The sequence below is a fragment of the Tupaia chinensis genome, unplaced genomic scaffold (genome assembly GCF_000334495.1).
Source record: "Tupaia chinensis unplaced genomic scaffold, TupChi_1.0 Scaffold145916_1, whole genome shotgun sequence".
NCBI lineage: Eukaryota > Metazoa > Chordata > Mammalia > Scandentia > Tupaiidae > Tupaia > Tupaia belangeri.
This window is the reverse complement of record NW_006205774.1, coordinates 2,214,493-2,227,518: the sequence shown is the minus strand read 5'-3', so window position 1 is coordinate 2,227,518 and position 13,026 is coordinate 2,214,493. Positions and strand designations below refer to the sequence as shown.

Below are 13,026 nucleotides of genomic sequence, written 5' to 3'. Positions count from 1 at the left end.
TTTGTCCTCCTTATTTAGGAAATTAAAAAAAAAAAATTGCTTCAGGAGCTTGCTGTAAAAAAGGCCTGCATTCTGATAGAAGCATTTGGAGACAAAAACAAAATCCCACAATCCCTTCTCCTCCTTTCTCTTCATAGGATTTTGGGCTTTCATGGACATGTATCTGGCATAATTTTCAAGCATCCAGGACCACAGTCACACCATTGTCAGCAACATGGGAATCCAGCACCTAACCACCATGCCACCTGCTGGCCTCCACTGTTATATATTCTAAGTTAGAGATTACATGACATTGCCTCACTAATATCATGCTAAATATTCTGATCTGTTACTATTGCTATTAGTGTTTTTGAAAACTATATTTAGGGCCAGTAGGTTGCACGCATGTTAGGGCACTGGATCCCACATGGCTGGCTGTGCAGTTTGAGACCCAGATGTGGCAGCTTGAAAATCACACTGGTATATGTCTAGTGCGTGGCCAAAAACCTGAGAGGAGACTGGGGAAGAAGGGACTGCAGAGTGGCCATCACCGCTGGGGTTGATTTCTCTCTTTCCTCTCTCCTCTCTCTCTCTCTCTCTCTCTTACAAGTCCACACACCCTAGAGCAAAAACTAAAAAAATTTTTAAAAAGCATAAAAACTACGTAGTCTACAAAAATGATTTTGAATGATTTCTACCTTATTTTCTATATTCAGACTACATTTTTCTATATGCAGACTACATAGCTTGGTCTCATTGATATTATTATTGCCACTGCAGTGTCTTTCAAAAATATATGCATGAAACATTTATGTATCTCAAAGTTTCATTCTATAATATTACAAAATGTGGGGAGAGATATTTCATCTTTTTTCCTATGGACGTTGATAATGTCAGTGCAAAGTGATGATTCATCAATTTAATGTGAGTCATCAGTGGTTCAGATAAAGTAAAGCGAGTGATAACCATATCTCCCTATCTCAGGCCTGAAAGCACTTTATTTAAACAATAAATGACAAAGTTTTGGTAAACTAGGAAGTGTCCCTGTTTCAATAAATCGGGTTATCAGTCTTTGTAGATATTATATGGATGGTGAAATTATACTGTTTTGGGGGGACAGTCCATATGTATCAGTTGGTTAGTTCTTTTAAAAAGTAATTTGGACTCACCTTTATAGAGCCAGTATCATTTAATGCTGTTATCATCACAACCAAAAATCAATTTCTTAATATCTAAGAGAACATATTTCAATGAGTTAATTTTTCTAGAAATCTCTAAAGTATATCTATGTCCATGCATATTTCAAAAGCAAAGGAGGGAGGGATGGAGAAAGCAAGAGAGAGAAACATGATGTCATCTCATTCAGTAGCTTTAACATTAAAGTTAGTCAGGAGGAAATGCTGGGTCATTTTCATCTCTCATTCCTTCTTGTGCCACTTCTCTCTGTTTCTTTCCCTTTCTTCCTTATGTACGATGGATTAGAGCTGAGACTCCTGTAAACAGTAGGGTTGGTAAGAAGAACTAAATACTTTCCTTTTTTATTTTTTGACTAGCATACATAATCCTTGGAAATTATTATTAAAAAAATATCCAATTTATCTCTAGTCATCCATTTGTTTTAAGTTGCCAGAGGGCTCAGGCTTTCACCTGAAACAGACAGAAGGGAAGAGGGAGAAAGCACCACTCGATGGGGATGATCACTACCCTTTTCTCCATCCCTTGGGGACTTGGAGTACTCATGCACGCAGGCCTGGCATTTTTTCCAAGTTATTGAGCAGGGATTCTAACCTCAGGTGGCCAGGCCAGCTTTCCATACCCACCAGGCTACAGGGTCAGCTCTCAAGTCATATTTTTACTGAATAAATGAAAGTAACAATTATTTAAAATCATTTTGATTTTGTATTGAAATAATTGCTGATGTAGTAGAGTAAAATACTTGTGCAAGGTCTTGTGTTGAAATTTTCTAGTGCATGGAAAATGATCACCTTCTTAAGGTATTTTAAAAAGATAAAAATTTATATTTAAGAATGAAGTAATTTAAGATACACTTAGAAGAACATCCATATACTTAGAAAAGTGACTTTGTAAATGACATAACATCATCATCTATTCACTTGTTTATTTCTCTCTTTCAGTTTTGCTATGTGGTGTGCACTCTCATCAGAGAGAGGGAAAATGAGAAATCATCCCCCAAGGGGTATGGCCTCACTGCAATCCCTTCTCCTTCATTCTCCTTCAGGGATCTTGGGCACACATGCACATGTGCCTGGCAAGATTTTCAAGCTACCAGGTCTGGGACTTGAACCACAGTTGGCCATGTGGTAGTCCAGCAACATTACTGCTACTCTATCTACTCACCCCCAGAGACGTGTTTTTGACGGGGTCTAGTCATGACATGATCCTCCTGCACCAGCCTCCCAGTTAGCTACAATTAGAGGCCCACCCCAGGCACACAGCCTGGTTAGGCTGGTCTGTAACAGATCACGTGGCCCCAGTCTGATAGAACAGTGCCATGCTGCTTGTACAACGGTGCCTGGGTTTGGATAGACAGATTTTGAGATAGCTATGAAATGTATGACCATATAAGAAGAAGGAAACATTAGGTGAACTCCTTCCCTTGATCACTGTTTGATAAGTTAGAAGCAGGAGTGAGGGCCAGCAGGTGGCATAATAGTTAAGGTGTTGACTCTCACATGTCTGACTGAGGTTCAGATCCTGGACTTGGAGGCTTGAAACTCATGCTGAGTGTATGTGCATGTGTGCCTAAAATCCCACAAGGAGAATGGAGAGGAGGGACTTTGGCATGGCTATCAACTCTGGGAGGTGATTTCTCACTTTCTTTTTGTATCTCTTTCTGTGTCTCTAGTAAGCACGTGCCCTATAGCAAAAATCTCTCTAAGAAGAAAGAAGCAGGGGTGAATCCTGATTATGCAGAATATGAAGTTTAAGAAAAAAATTGGTAAAAATCATGTATATAAGCTTTAATTTATCTAAGTTATGTATGCACATATAATGTAATGTTTATTTAAAATATGAAAAAATAGGGGCTGGCAGGTGGCATGGTGGTTAAGGGCACTGGACTCCTACATGGCCAACCATGGTTTGAGTCCTGAACCTGGCAGTTTTCTTTCTCACTTTCCCTCTCTCTTTCACTCTGTTCCTCTCCAGTTAAATTAAAATAAATACATAAATCAATAAAAGTTAAATAAAATATTAAAAAAAAATATGAAAAAATCAAACTTACAGATTATAAGTTTCTTTTTTTTTTCTTTTTTTGGAAAGTTTTTTTTGCTATAGGGTGCATGAGCTTGCCAGACAGACAGAGAGAGGCATAGAGATAGAAAGCGAGAAATCACCCCCCAGGGGGGATGGCCAAACCGCAATCCCTTCTCCTCCACTCTCCTCTTGGGATCTTGGGCACGCACGCACACGCGCCCGGTGTAAGTTTAAGCCACCGGGTCCGGGACTTGAACCACGGTCGACTACGTGGGAGTCCAGTGACATAGCCATTACGCTAACTGCTGGTCCCACAGATTATAAGTTTAAGACAGATTATAAATGTAGACATGCTACAACTATTATTTCATACGATTCAGGATAATATGTTTATACTGATTGCTTAATACATATTTCTTAAATTTTTTTATTTATTTTTAATATGACAATAATTTTGCATATTTTTATGAAGACATAAGATGATTTGTTTTCCTCTGGTACATTTTGTTAGCATGGTTTAACTGTGTCATTCAACTTCACAAGTCATCGTTGGTAAAGTATTATAAATTTTTACTATTATTGTTCAATTTGTAAAGATCACTATCAGCACGCATACATTTTTTATCATAGCTATGAGATTTGCAGTCATGTCTTTTGTTCAATGACTGCCTTTAAACACTCTTGAAGTTAATAATATTTATTAACAATTATGCTGCCAATATTATAAGGACATATGAGCTTTATGTCTCTTCCTTTATGGGAGTATTTCAGAGAGTGTCATTAAACATTACACGTGCACACACTTGCTTTTGTCGTACTGGTATAGGCTGTGCTTTAACAAACACAGTGATTCTGAAGAATTTAATGTCATGTAATTCTCATCAAAAATAAAAATGTAATAATTCCTTATATTGCATTAACTATAATCTTCTGTTTTGACTAGACATTAATGAGAATTGCATGTCTTGATTAGAAGACTTTTCCCCAATTAAGCTTTTGCCTTTGGACACTTCAAAACTCCTTTGTTTTCTACTATTACACATATCCTGCTCACAGGCAAGGTCAGGACTCTGATGATGATAACACGGGCTCTAACCTTGTACTCTTCTGCCTTAAAAAACAGTGTGAAGTTACACTAGGCAAAGGGAGTGTTCCTGGATGGCACTGTTATACCAGGAGGACTATAAACTAAGTATACGTAAAAATGTGAATCACAAAATATACACTCAAAATTCAAACATGTAATTCCAATTCATCTTCTCTAAGCCTGACCCTAAAATATCCTTCCAAACCCGATATTAGAAAAAAAAAAAAAAAGGAACCAGCAATTAGCATAATGGCTATGTTGCTGGTCTCCCATGTAGTCGACTGCGGTTTGAGTCCCGGACCCGGTGGCTTAAACTCACGCCAGGCACGTGTGCATGTGTGCCCAAGATCCTGAGAGGAGAATGGAGGAGAAGGGATCGTGGCGTGGCCATATCCCCTGAGGGGGTGATATTTTGCTTTCTGTCTCTCTGTCTCTCTCTGTCTTTCTGGTGAGCGCATGCACCCTTTAGCAAAATCCTCTCTAAAAAAAGAAAAATGTAAATGAAAACGAAAGTAGCATGGAAACAGAGGTCTTACTCAATTGTAATGAAAATAATTTCTTTTAAAATTATCAAACAAATAAAGTCATAGGAACATATTGCTAAGATCTTTCCCAGAGACTTGTATGGAGTCTCTGCAAGTGAGGATCAATGAAGTTCAAGTTCTTTACCTCCAGGTACATATACACTGAACACACACCTTACTATGGCTTAATTCGAGGCAGAGATTATAGTTTAAAATAACAACAACTTAATAATACCAAACTCAAAATAGACATAATGACTACTAAGTGGCAGAAAATTATTTTATTGGGTAATAACTTATTATTAATGAAACACATATTTTCCTTTTTTGGGAAATGATATGTATATGAAGATCCGTCTCTTTAACACCAAGATATTTGTTATTTTAACAGCTTTACATGTGAGTTTTATCAAAGCTATCATATACCTAACAAAATCATCCTCTTTTTCAAAGTGTACTCATTAGTTTAGATTGGTCTTACTTGTGAATATCATCCATTATATAATAATATAATTCATGTTGTAGATTTCTATATGCTGATTATCTCTATAATAAAGGCTGGCTGAAGGAGTATTGTCCAGAGACATTTTACTGGCATCATTCCTACAGCAATCAAAGACTTAAGACTGACTCTTTTTTTTTTTTTCCCTAGAAATTGCCTTAGTAAACTAATTAATATAAAAGTTCCTTTAATATTAATTAGTAGAATATTAAATTTTCTTGGATGTCTTATGATTTATGTGCATACTGCAAGCAAGTCCAAGCATTTTTTAAAAATCTTGTTTCTCGCTTTAAGTAAGAACCATATTAGGATGATGTGCACCACCAAAATCTGCACTCAACAGGAAACGACTGCTCCATCATGCTGAACTTCTTTCTGAGTTCATGGTAGTCTTACCACTGATGTCTAGGGGGTCCACTTTTATCCAAATGAACTTACTTTAGAGTCCACGAATAGAATGAGCTCAAATCATTATTGTGATAAACTGATTTTCCATGTAAAGCATTCTGATTGCTCTGATATTAATATATATTTTAATATAATAAGTATTATACATATATATATATACAAGACACACACACACACACACACACACACATATATATATATATATATATATACACATACGCATACACAAAATGGAATTATTTGATTTTTTTTGACATTCTTCAAAACATTAACAGCTTTCACTTCACTAATAACACATGTAAAAAAAAACTTAGCATTGTCAATGAACATTAATTTAGAACAGTCATTTGATCTAAATGAAAAGTACTGTTTCAAAAGTGATATGCAAAGGGACTTTCTACATATGAAATGACTGTCTTCAGGCAGAGAACTATTAATTTTGAAGGAGCTGTTTCCTAAGTATACTTGTCTTTACTGACTACCACATGTCTCTACACAGCAGGTCCTTCTCTGCCCAGTGTATCTAAAAGAACAACCACAGAACTCTCACAAGCAGTGCACACACGTTCCTTGTCCCTCTTCCTGTTGTCATAATGAATATTTTGTTGACTAGCTTCATAGCTGCCTCTTACACAAAAATATAATGTTAATGTGGAAAAGAGTGTTCAGAGTGGATGGCGGTGCTGAGACAGTCGTTAAATGAATGTGTTGAATCAATTTATACTATTATTGTTGTCGTTGCTATTGCTAAGCTACTATTTTACTTTTATCAAGTTGCCACATGCTTATTCTATTTGGGTATAGTCTACCCTGCACACTGCTGTCTGCTATCATTAAGTTATAGGACTATAATGTGATCATTCTGAAAGGATTCTGAGATATTTCTCTACAATGTGTTTTCTTACATTCATCTTTGCTAAGACATGAACATTTAACTTTCTTTTTTTTTTTTCTTTTTTTTTTGAGAGGTTTTCGCCATAGGGCGCATGCACTCGCCAGACAGAGACATAGAAACAGAAAGCGAGAAATCACCCCCCAGAGGGGATGGTCATGCCGCAATCCCTTCTCCTCCATTCTCCTCTCGGGATCTTGGGCACACACACACACGCGCCCAGCGTGAGTTTTAAGCCACCGAGTCCGGGACGCGAACCACGGTTGACTACGTGGGAGTTCAGCGACATAGCCATTACGCTAACTGCTGTTTCCCAGAACATTTAACTTTCTGATGCTTGTGGTCAATGTGGGTCAAGAATTTATAAGATAGGCTTAGATAGTAGTAAACAAGGGATATTCAAATAAAATAGTTTGTTACTTATTAGAAACTCACAATAATTACAAACAGCTTGTCATAGTACATATGTACTGCTCTAATAAAATGCCTGAAATTGGATCATTTAAAAACAACAGAATTTTTTCTCACAGTTTTGGATATTTGGGAATTCCCAGCTCAAGGCATCAGTAGATTCATTGTCTGGTAAGGGCTTGCTCTCTGTTTCTTTTGTTTCATACTCTGATGATAAAATGGATGACTGCTGTGCCCTCACATAGTGGTAAAGTAGAGAAAGAGCCACTAGTCTCCTCAAATCTTCTTTTTTTCCTTTTTAAAATTTATTTTATATTCATTCACTTGTATATCACTACAGCATACAAAATGATTTTTCTCATCCAGAAGACACTAAATATTGGCCCAATCAAAAGTATTACCATACATATTTATTCATCAACAGATGATTTTCTATTTTGTGAATCATTTGTTTTGAGAGATTTTTGCTATAGGGTGTGTATGCGTGCCAGAAAGACAGAGAGAGACAGAGAGATAGAAAGCGAGAAATCACCCCCTGGGGGGATGGCCACGCCGCAATCCCTTCTCCTCCATTCTCCTCTCAGGATCTTGGGCACGCACACACACACGCCTGGCTGAGTTTAAGCCACCAGGTCTGGGACTCAATGCAGTCAACTACACAGAAGTCCAGTGACGTAGCCATTATGCCAACTTGCTGGTCCCTATTTTGTGATTCTTAACTATTTTACTTTTTTTCTTTTTATCCCCTTGATTCCCTCCCTCTCACCCCTTGCCATTTCTCACCATCCTCCCAAACTGTCTCAGTAGCACAGTTGCTTCCCATGCTTTTATACTGCCCAATATTTGGCACTAATCCCATTCATGAGAGGGGAGCCCTCATGACCTAATCATCTCCCTGGTGTCCTTCTTCTTACTACTTTATTATGTATTGGGGACTAACATTCGACATAAATTTTGAAAAGACATAAATATTCTATCTCCGGTTCCTGGAAATTCACATTCTTCTCCTACACAGCATACATTCTTTACATTCCCAATGGCCTGCAAAATCTTAACTCATTCTAGCATCATCCCAAAAGTTTGAAGTCCAGAGTGTCATCTCCATCTCACCTAAATCAAGGTACAATTCATTCTGAAGACAATTCCCCTTCAGCTCTGAGCCTGTGAAGTAAAACAATATATGTGCTTGTAAAATATTAGTTTGTCAGGAAAGTCATGGCATCTATGTTTTCCTATGCAAAAATTCATCATGACTGTCCTGACAATCTAATACAATGGTGAAATAGACATAGGATAGACATTCCCCTTCCATGAAATAGTAAAGAAGAAAGGAATTACGGGTCTAGGGTAAGTTCAAAACCCCAAAGGACAAACATTAAGTCTAGCTGGAGAATCAAAATTTTAAGTTCTGCTTCTCTTTTTATTACGAAGCCCATTTAAATTTTTTTTTTCCCATTAGTGTAAGCACTCCAGAGAAGCCATACAATACCATAAATACTTTGACCAGATATTTCCTCAGCTACATAGTCTATTTCCTCACTCTCAATTTCTACCTTCCACAAAATATTAGGGCCTGGGCATAATTCAGCCAGGTTCTCTACCACTTTATAGCAAGGATGGCATCGCCTATTTCAGAATAGGCCTTTACCTGTACATTTCTGCCTGCATTCTCTTTGCAACCCTGCAGACAATTTATAAGACCAGGCACCCTTCACAGCCATTCTGTCTTCTGAGCCCTGTATGTTACAGGCTCTAACCACTACTCAGTTTCAAAACCACTTTTACATTTTTACGTATTTGTTCCAACAGTATTCCACTTCTCAGTACCAATCTGTCTTAGTCTGTTCTGGTTACTGGAAAAAAATCCTTTAGACTGGGTAGTATATAAAAGTCATAAATAGTTTGATTTCATGAGGTTGCAGCTGGAGAGCGATTTCCCTCAGGATGAGGGAATATCTTGTATTTTACCCATGTCGAATACAGCTTACATGTCTTGCATTTTGCCTGTGTCTCATTTAGATTACCGTTAGAAGAAACTCTACACGTTAGAGAGGATGCTGAAACAAGTAGACAGGTTGGTGGGCACTGAGATAGAAAAAAATATATGTATTTGTACGTGAGAAGAAAATAAATCTTGGAGGGCCAGGGTCAGAATGCTATAATTTGAATTTTTTTTTTCCATAATTCATGTTGAAACTTAATCCCCAAAGTGAAGTATTCGGAGTGCTGGAGCACTGAAATGGTGATTATGATATAGGGGCTCTAACCCCATAAATGAGATTATTGTCCTTAGAAGAGGGATTGAGGGAACTAGCTAGCTTCTTCTCCATACCACCATGGGGGCTACAGCATTTATCCCCTACAGAGAATGTAGTAATAAGACACCATTTTTCAAACAGAGAGAAAGTCCTTACTAAACACCAGATTTGCTGGTACATTAATCATAAATGTTCCAAGCCTCTAGAATTATGAGAAATAAAGTTCTCTTATAAATTTCTCAGTCTAAAGTATTTTGTATATCAATCAGAAGAGGAAGACACATGTACCCATGCATATGTGTGCATGCATACACACATATACAGATTAAAGGACATATACATTTATAATGGCCAATTCAGGTAAAATCATTCTTTTTTCAGGATATTCCTGAAATTTGGATATGCAATTCTCTCTAAACAGTGACAGTCTAGGGAACCAGCAGTTAGTGTAATGGCTATGTCGCTGGACTCCCATGTAGTCAACCGCGGTTTGCGTCCTGGACCCGGTGGCTTAGAACTCATGTCGGGTGCGTGTGCGTCCATGCCTAAGATCCCAAGAGGAGAATGGAGGAGGAGGGATTGCAGCGTGACCATCCCCCCTGGGGGGTGATTTCTTGCTTTCTGTCTCTCTGTCTCTCTCTGTCTGTCTGGTGAGCGCGCACGCCCTATAGCAAAAAAACTCTCAAAAAAAAAAATAAAAACAGTGACAGTCTAATTGTTTTTCAGCCTACTAGTTTTCCCTTCTCTGTGAGATGAGTATTAAAAGTTGAAAAAATTCAACATTTTCTAAGTCATAAAGCATCTGCTGATACATCAACTTTAATTCCCCAAATGAGGGGTTTATCCAAATAATCTTTTTTTTTTTTTTTTGAGAGATTTTCACTATAGGGCGTGTGCGCTCGCCAGACAGACAGAGAGAGACATTAGAGACAGAAAGCGAGAAATCACCCCCCAGGGGGGATGGTCACGCCGCAATCCCTTCTCCTCCATTCTCCTCTCGGGATCTTGGGCACGCACGCACACGCGCCCGGCGTGAGTTTTAAGCCACCGGGTCCAGGACGCGAACTGCGGTCGACTACGTGGGAGTCCAGCAACATAGCCATTACGCTAACTGCTGGTTCCCAATCCAAATAATCTTGATGGTAATTTTTGAGGAGTGGTGGTGCTCCAAGTAGGGCCTTTAACTTGGTTTCTAAATAATTGTCATAGTATTATGAACTTTTTAACCTAAATGTATATTACTTTCTTTGTAAAATATATTTAAATAGAGCAGAGTTTAATGGATGTTTAAAACTGAGAGTGAAATAAAATACAGTACATATTTTATAGCATAGTACTAAAATATAAAATGAAAAAAAAGATAAAAATCAATGCTATTTCGTATATTCACACAGAGTTCCAAATAAGTCATCTTATTAAGTATTAACTAATATTACCACATATAGTAACATGTATAGAGTATATACTATGTGATAAGCACATCGCTACATGCTTCATAAGTATTATCTCATTTAAATTCACAACTCCTCGATGATGTCAGCATTATCCCTTCTCTTACAGACAAGTCACTAAAGGTCTATGGGTTAAGTAATAGGACTTGGATATAGCAAAATCAATAAGTGTTTTGTTTAAGTATCAAATACAGGAAAATCCTGTACTTACTTGCTTTGGATGAACCTATAGAGGTCTTGGAATGGTTAAATTATTGAATGCCCAATTTCTAATCCTACAGAATAAGAATTGCCTCTTTAAAGTCCAGGAAATATTAAAGGAAAAAAAATGAGCCATTCTAATTGAGCATCTGAGCTAATATAGAGACTTTAACTTGGTGTGGCTTCATCTACTGTGAGCATGTGGCTCACCTTACCAATGGTCTCATAACTGTCCTCTACATCCTGTCGTGTGCAGCTTGACAAAGGCGGAGTCTTGATCTGAACTCAAGTTCTTGTGGTGAGCCGGTCTTCTACAGGCTCAGCATTTGGAAAGTGACCCAGACAGCAGGCAGCAAGGGGGTAGAAGAAGGAGCTAAGTATACCAAGAACCTACGCTAATTAATTTTATTTATTAACATCTATTTAACATAACACAATGGTATTCATTTTATTCTGAGCTTTTAAAAGAGTACAATTTCAGTATTTGGTTACTAGTTTCCAAGAATGACCTATCAGACTTATTTTAAATCACATTGTTTCTTTTTTTTTTATTTTTAAAGAAACATGCATAAAGCTTATAGAATTTTTCTCTACTTTATGTTGTCTAATATTTATTCTCAGGCTGACAGAGAGAAGAGGTCAGTGGAAGATGATGACATTAATTATTATGTAGCCCAAATTAATGAAAATTTATTTCAGTGCACATTTGTGGTATCAAAAAGCATATGGTTTATGTTGGAAAAGAAATGATGTCACTGCATCTTACCTATTAATAATAAGGCACATTATAAAAGAGTGATATTCATTAGCTTTTGTTATTATTAAACGAATCATGTTATACATTTTATTCTTTATTAGCTACTTTTTTCTTATTCTATAGCCAATCTATATTTTATATTTAATAAGCAAAAGAAAGAAGAAGAGTTCTTCAAACACATGGTTTAGTAGTTTAAGCACTTATTAGAGTGTATGTTATTAGTATTATAGTCATTCATATTAGTATTACTTCATGGTGTTTAGAAAACAGGAAAATCTGTTCAAAATGGCCTGTAAGCTATGATGAAAAACAGCATGTGCATTGGTTTCTCTTATGTAGCTGAGATTTTTCGTAATAGCGGTTTGACTGTTGAATCCAGATAACATCATTCCTAGGTGTGTCAGGCTGCTTACTGAATTAGTATTGAGTTAGTTAATGGTGATGATGCTGTCTCTGGACTTACCCTGGCATCGGTCCATTTCCAGCAAGACTGTAAACCTGACGAGGATTTAATAAGTACTGGAACTTTCTGTAAATTCTACGAAGGTCAACATATGAGAAGAAAATAAAGGAAATTTAGTGATACACAATAATTTTTAAATAAGTAACATTTCTTAATGTTATAAATATATATGTGTTTATAATTAAAGATATATAATAAATTTTGCATTAATAATGTGGAAAGTAAAACAATTCAATAGAAACTAATGGTTTATAAAAAACAGTATCCATGTCAAAGACAATAAAACTTATAAGTTAGAAATTATGTTTGCGAGACCAGCAGTTGGTGTAATGACTGTTGTATCACTGGACTGCCATGCAATCAACCACGATTCAAATCCCAGACCTAGTGGCTTAAACTCATGCCAGGCACGTGTACGTGCGTGTCCAAGATCCTAAGAGGAGAATGGAGGAGAAGGGATTGCTGCATGGCCATCACCCCCTGGAGGGGGGAGTGGGCCTGATTTCTCGCTTTCTGTCTCTCTGTCTCTCTCTGTCTTTCTGGTGAAAATATTAAAGGAAAAAAAATGAGCCATTCTAATTGAGCATCTGAGCTAATATAGAGACTTTAACTTGGTGTGGCTTCATCTACTGTGAGCATGTGGCTCACCTTACCAATGGTCTCATAACTGTCCTCTATATCCTGTCGTGTGCAGCTTGACAAAGGCGGAGTCTTGATCTGAACTCAAGTTCTTGTGGTGAGCCGGTCTTCTACAGGCTCAGCATTTGGAAAGTGACCCAGACAGCAGGCAGCAAGGGGGTAGAAGAAGGAGCTAAGTATACCAAGAACCTACGCTAATTAATTTTATTTATTAACATCTATTTAACATAACACAATG

General features: G+C 37.3%; 1 protein-coding gene across 1 annotated transcript in view; it reads right to left on the bottom strand.

Moving 5' to 3' along the window:
- The window catches only part of DGKB (diacylglycerol kinase beta), an 881,803-nt gene that overhangs the window by 545,393 nt on the left and 323,384 nt on the right, over positions 1 to 13,026 (bottom strand). The gene's annotated exons all lie outside the window — the stretch shown is intronic.